The sequence below is a fragment of the Podarcis vaucheri genome, assembly GCF_965113315.1.
Source record: "Podarcis vaucheri genome assembly, chromosome: 4".
Lineage (NCBI taxonomy): Eukaryota > Metazoa > Chordata > Lepidosauria > Squamata > Lacertidae > Podarcis > Podarcis vaucheri.
The window spans coordinates 116,229,384-116,235,893 of record NC_138762.1 but is presented as its reverse complement, the minus strand read 5'-3'; the positions used below and the strand labels follow the sequence as shown (position 1 = coordinate 116,235,893).

Here is a 6,510-nt window from a genome sequence, read left to right as displayed (position 1 = left end):
TGTAGTTCATTCCTCTTCAGTCCCTTTCTTTAAATACTGATAAGACGAAGGCCTGAAAAGAGCTTCAGAAAGAGATGATCCCAAAGGACTCCAGATGCTAACCAGTACTTCTGTGGAAATATTGGAAAGGCCCACTGAAGAGGAGCAGTTATGGCACAGCCCATTATTTGCCCAGCAACAGGAAAGAGACAAAGGGAGGCCAGAATAGTTTGTGGCTCAAAGACTTAACAGATTTATTGTTGTACCACATGCATTTGCCAGTAGAATCCACTTCAACTGAATAAAGTGGCATTTCGTTTTTTTGTTTTTTTAAACAAAGGTTGCAACACAGATAAGCTCCTGCGTTTTTAAGAGCCAGGCTAGATGCATTTGTTTGTTGATTCATGAGTCTGTCCCCAAGGGGGTTGGACTGGATGACCTTCGGGGTCCCTTCCAATGCAACAATTCTATGTTTCACAAGTACATGCAACAATACTTGGAGACTTAATAATTAATAATAAGGCTGTCTGACTTCCAGGAGCAACATGGGACCAAGGACCTGTGGTGGCTATTTGTGTTTTTGAGAAAATGGCTTACTGTGTTTTGGTGCTCTGGACAACTGCTGCATAGCATACTATTGCATAACAGACTCCCTCGGGAGATTGTGTACTCACCTTCCTTGGAGGTTTTTAAGCAGAGGTTGGATGACCATCAGTCATGGAAGCTTTAGCTGAGATTCCTGCATTGCAGGGGGTGGACTAGATGACCCTCGGGAACCCCTTCTGTGGTAAATGTAGCATAAATAAATAGTTACAGATGGTTAAGGTATTTTTAAAAAAAGAAAAAGAAGTATTGTTCAAATGCAGCACAAAGCTAATAAATAAATGGTAAAGTTCTTTTAGTAAGTTGCAGCGTCTGCACTTCCCGGAAGGTTCTACCACAGCAAAGAGCTGCACGTGTGAAGGGAGCTGAGCCCTCCCCTCCTTCAAGGGCCCTGAAAACCTGCCAACCCAGGCAGCCACCCCAGCACCCTGCACAAAGGCCAAATGAAAGACACACCCAACAAGTAACATTACATCCCGATCTGATTAGATGCTTAGCCTAAAATGGAAACATCAGAAACTCATCTTGCCATCGTCCTGGGGGTCCATGAAGGTATGTAAGCAGTGCTTTTTTCTTAAGGATAAACAGTTACCAGCATCTTTTTTTCCCCCTAGAAGAAACATACTGGTTAAAAGTGCAGCACTTACTGTAACAACTTCATGTTGCACCTTTTTTTCTAGAAGAAACACACTGGGTGTAGAGAGGTAGGGAGGTGGGAGCGGTAAAAAAAATGCTTGTCAAGAGAGACAGTGAACTGAAAATTTGGGGCCTGATAAAATGAGCTGGTGGAAAGAGAGAAGCAATATGCAAAGAAATATATATATACATTTCGTTCTCTTTATTTGAAACCACATGGTTTTCTGCAAAAGGCAGAACTGCTACAGGACATTGCAAGAGAATTCATGTTCAGCGCTTTCTACAGAGCAAGCGGTCGCCATGGAGACAGCAGCCATGCACCAGTACTGGAGCTATGGGAGACATGATTACTTTCAGAATCGGCCTATGAGAAAGGAGAGACACATCTGCCAGCATCTTGTCATGTATGTCAAGATGCCATATACTAAGGCTATAGTCAGAGGCTCTGATATGTTTTTATTGTGCTGCTTGATTATGACATTTTAATCATTTGGTTGGTTATAGTAGAAAGGTGAGGGTAAAGGACCTCTGGACGGTTAAGTCCAGTCAAAGGCAACTATGGCGGAAGCCACAGGACACGGAAACGCCATTTAACCTTCCCACCACAACTGTACCTTTTTATCTACTTGCACTGGCATGCTTTCGAACTGCTAGATGATGATGATGATAATGATGATTAGATTAGCAGAAGCTGGGACAGAGCAACGGAAACTCACCCTGTCGCATGGATTTGAATGGCCAACCTTCCGATCGGCAAGCCCAAGAGGCTCAGTGGTTTAGACCACAGCGCCACCCATTCCCCTGAGTTATAGTAGTATTGAGGGGGTTTAGTAATAAAATTTGTATTTGTTTCAAAATTTTGAAGCATGGGGAAAGTCACCAACCAAGCCAGTGGTGGGCATGCTGTTGCTCTGACCTTGACCATCCAAAAAAACAAGTAGCTCTCCTTGATTTAAAAAGCCTGTTAGGCTATTACAGTGAGACACGTTTCTGCATAAAATGTAGTTTGGGTCTTAATCTGGAGCAAAGATGACCGGAACCTGCCAAGCCTGCTTTTGTTCAAGGCCCTGTTTATACTTGGATTTGCCAAGCTGTTCGAAACTTGACAGCTACCCTATTTAGAACTTTAATCTAAATAAAACCTGGGCCATGAGTCAGTTTTGTAGTGTGGAAACTTGAAAGTCTGCATGTTCTCACACTGGAATATATCACTGTATCATTTTGTCAAAAGTCTCTTACATGCTTAATGTTTTAAAACAAGCAGTGCCCTGAGGATAAACAGTGGATTCTGCCCCAAATGTTAATTTCTGGGCAAGTGCTAAATCTATACCCAGAGCTCTCAATTGCATGAATATTGTGCAAAGCTGCTCTTTGATTTCACAAACTGGCAGTTGTCCAGCTTGCACATACAAATGTCATCCCTCTTCCTGTAAAACTGTAACAGTATTCAGTGGAGATTTACTTCAGCAAGCTTAGAAAACATAGACACACATTTGGACACATCACGCCACGTGGAGGTCAGCATTAAACTGAAAAACCAAAACACACTTGGCACATATGTGGCCAAACTATATCCTGCCTTAATAAGGTTCTATGTGGCAAATTTCATACAACAGTCAGCATCCAAACCGTCAGCATCCAAAATAGACCAAAAAAAGGAGGGAGGAAAATCTCAATACCTGTATGCAGTATAGAATTTTAGTAGCAAACAAGTCCAATGAGTTTTCGCCTACATCAATTTTAGCCCTTGATCAGGAGTCAAAATGCAAAGTTGAAACTAAAGGTTAACTGAAGCATAATTTATAGTAAGCTTCTTCTAAGGCATACAAAGTAAAGTGATGGATGGACAAGGTGTTACAGAAAATCTCATGCTGGTGTATACACCATACTCTTAAAGTATACACCCAAAAAACCAGGGGAACCGTAGTTTACCCCCATGGTGCTACAATTCCCAGCACTATTAACAACCTACAGTTTGCATGGTTCTTGGGGGGGGATGTGTTTTGAACGTATAGTGTGCATGGAAAATCAAAGAGAGAGAGATAAAAATGAGGAGCTGCATTTCAAATTGATACGACATATATATTAGATCTGAAAGAACACCCTGTTGCTATTTGATGCTTATGAATGCATCTTCACAGCCTTGCCCAGTCTGACAGGTTGCCATGGAAACAGCAGTGTCAGCATCCAGCAGTCCATTTGTAAATGGACGGCTCCATGTTCCGTATCTCTAAAGTTGAGTGTGTGCTTGTGTAGGTGCTGAAATAAATTGTTTTAGATTTATCAAGAGTTTCACCTGATAACAAGCAACTGAAGATAAAACAGCAGTAAAGAAAGATAAAATGATACTCCCCAGAAAATGTTACTTGGCCCAGAACAAAACACCCCAAACACAGAGCAGAGGCAGCTCAGGACAATCTGCTGCCTTGGGCAAAGCTCAAGATGGTGCCTTCTCCTAAGGCACAGACAGAAGCCAATTTGACTGGTAGTTTAATCTTCAATACTGGTAAAAGGACTGCATCCAGAGGACAGCAGGCTAATGCAAGGGGTACAGGCCAGACAACATGGCACTCACATGGCACTGTCCCTCCCTGCACCTCAGCACCTGTCACCTGAGGCAACTGCCTCCCTCTGCCTCATCGTAGGGCTGGCCCAGAAGAAAGGTATTACCGTATTTTTCGCTCCATAGGACGCACTTTTTCCCTCCTAAAAAGTAAGGGGAAAAGTCTGTGCGTCTTATGGAGCGAATGTGTGTTCCCTGGAGCCAAATCGCTGGTGTCTTGTGCCCCTGGGCTGCTCTTTGGGGGTGGGGGGAGGAGCCACGGTGCTCTGCCGGCAGCCTCCGCTTTCCCCTGAAGCCCCGGCAATGTTTACAAGCAGCGGGAAGGCTGTGTGCTCCCGGGCTGCTCTTTGGGGGTGGGGGGAGGAGCCACGCGGCTCTGCCGGCAGCCTTTGCTTTCCCCTGAAGCCCGGACAAGGTTTGCAAGGTTTGCAATCAGAGGGAAGATTGTGTGCTGCTGGGGTGCTTTTTGGGGGTGGGGGTGGGGGTGGGGAGCTATACTGCTCTGCCTGCAGACTTTGCTTTCCCCTGAAGTCCCGACAAGGTTTACAAGGTTTGCAAGCAGAGGGAAGATTGTGTGCTGCTGGGGTGATTTTGGGGGTGGGGGTGGGGAGCTATACTGCTCTGCCTGCAGACTTTGCTTTCCCCTGAAGTCCCGACAAGGTTTGCAAGCAGACGGAAGGCTGTGTGATCCTGGGGTGGAGGGTGGGGGTGGGGAGCAGCAAATTGCTGTCTCTCAGTGCCTCCTAATTCAACTGCAAAGGATTGCCTAACTGGATTCTGAGCTCCTTTTGAAGTTTAAAAATAGTAAGTTTGGGGATTTCTTCAAGTAGCAGTTTTGGGGAAATAGTCATAAATACATGCAAAGCATCTCCACAAACCAGTAATAGTAATTTCAGCTAAAACTGAGCAGGTATCTGGCTCAGGAACAGTTTAAACTGCACAGCTATAACCAGACATCCTGTGTGTGTGTGGACCATGTTCCTAGTAGCTAATCTTTACTGCTGAAAAGAAGCTCTGATATTCCACTCCAACTCTATAATTCATTATACAAATTCTTACAAGTACAGTCCACCTATACTAAACCAAAAACATTGTGTTCTCTTGGTATTGAATAGAAGCTATTTATCTGACCTCTTTTCCTCCTCTGTTCTTTGCTCAGTCACTCCATTTTGAATCTTCCTTTCAAAACAACCATGCCTGTTTTGAGAAAACTTCAGAGATTTAGGAACTGGAGCACAATCATTTGATCTTTTTGCTGTTCCTCCATACTCCAAGCACTTCTCATTTGCACAGCCCTGGTTTCTCTCCCTGACTATTAATATTCTTGATTAATAACAGTAAAATGCTCAAATTTTAGTTTTTGTGACTGCTGCCAATACTGACTTCCCAGTGATAATGAAAACAGCTACATTATAATGGAATGTGTCCTTTTTCCATTCTCATCATTATATACCGTGGCTTGCTTTAAAGCAGCAAAGAGGACAGGAACCACACACACTTTGCTGTTTTAAATAGTTTAGTACAACATTTGAGTCAAAAAAAATTTCTTGTTTTCCTGCTCTAAAAACTTGGTGCGTCTTTTGGTCAGGAGCGTCCTATGGAGCGAAAAATACGGTAGTTTGGTCTTAGGAAACACAATCAGCTGGTTTGATTTCACTCCTCAATATACAGCTTTACAATGCAGAGAAATAATGTTTGGTTTCATTTCAGTACACACCTGCCATATCTCCTTCAAGCCCTACCCATTCCTCCATGCAAATTGATGCTAGCATATCCTTAAAGTCCTTCAGTGAGGGAAGCTGTTAGCCGTCCTATGCATTACACAGCAGAATGAGGCCGTTGTCTGAGGAATTCCTGACTGTACCACTTCAGGTGGCAGCAGGTGAGTCCCTCTTCCTGATCTGCTACCCTCTGACTCACCTAGCTGCTCCTCACTTCTGGGCTGGCCTCATCCTCAAGTGCAGGGCAGGCCCAATATATTTTGGCACCTGAGGCAAACCACCAAATGCTGCTCTCCGCCTGCCAGGGAAGAAGGGCTTGGTAAAGGCCAACATCAGGAGCAAAGGTGGAATAAAGATCTGCTGCATCAGGACCTGCGGTCCCTGTGGATCCTGCCATCTGAGGCAGTTGCCTCACCTTGCCTCATGTGTGGGCCGGTCCAGCTCAAGGGTGCAGCAGCAAAGAAGAAGGCAGGCCTGGCTCCACCGGCAGGCCTCTGCTAATTGCTTCTCTTTCTGCCTTGTGCTGGACCTACACGGACCTGTTTAACCTTATTAGAATGATATTAGATATGTTTTTCTAAAATATCACAGGGCCTACTTGTAAATTAAAACTGTTTCTTTGTTTTCTCCATCAAAACAGTTTCCCTGCTGATGGTTGCTGGTTGCTCTGCAGGGCCCTCTGGTGTCACATTTTAATAATGCATTACGAAGGTTAAAAGTAAGATGTCATGTAACCCAAAGGGTTCTCATCAATGGTTCCTCTTCATCCTGGAGAAGAGTGACTGGTGGGGTGCCACAGGGTTCTGTCTTGGGCCCGGTCTTATTCAACATCTTTATCAACGACTTGGATGATGGACTCAAGGGCATCCTGATCAAATTTGCAGATGACACCTGTCAGCGCTGCCTCAGGTCCCAGCTCACAGAGGACCAACGGCAGTTGCTCTTTATAAACAAAAGTCTTTATTGTGGTTCATTGTTGGTTTGACACCCATGGCGCGCAGCGCTACG

The 6,510-nt window shown here is 44.5% G+C and overlaps 1 long non-coding RNA gene across 1 annotated transcript; it reads left to right on the top strand.

Annotated features, from left to right (window-relative positions):
- Positions 1-1,526: 1,526 nt before the first annotated feature.
- On the top strand, positions 1,527-6,206 carry LOC309530976. The gene is made up of 3 exons (XR_014218999.1): positions 1,527-1,622; positions 5,492-5,663; positions 6,143-6,206. It is a non-coding gene; the product is annotated as an uncharacterized lncRNA (long non-coding RNA).
- The last annotated feature ends 304 nt before the right edge of the window (positions 6,207-6,510 follow it).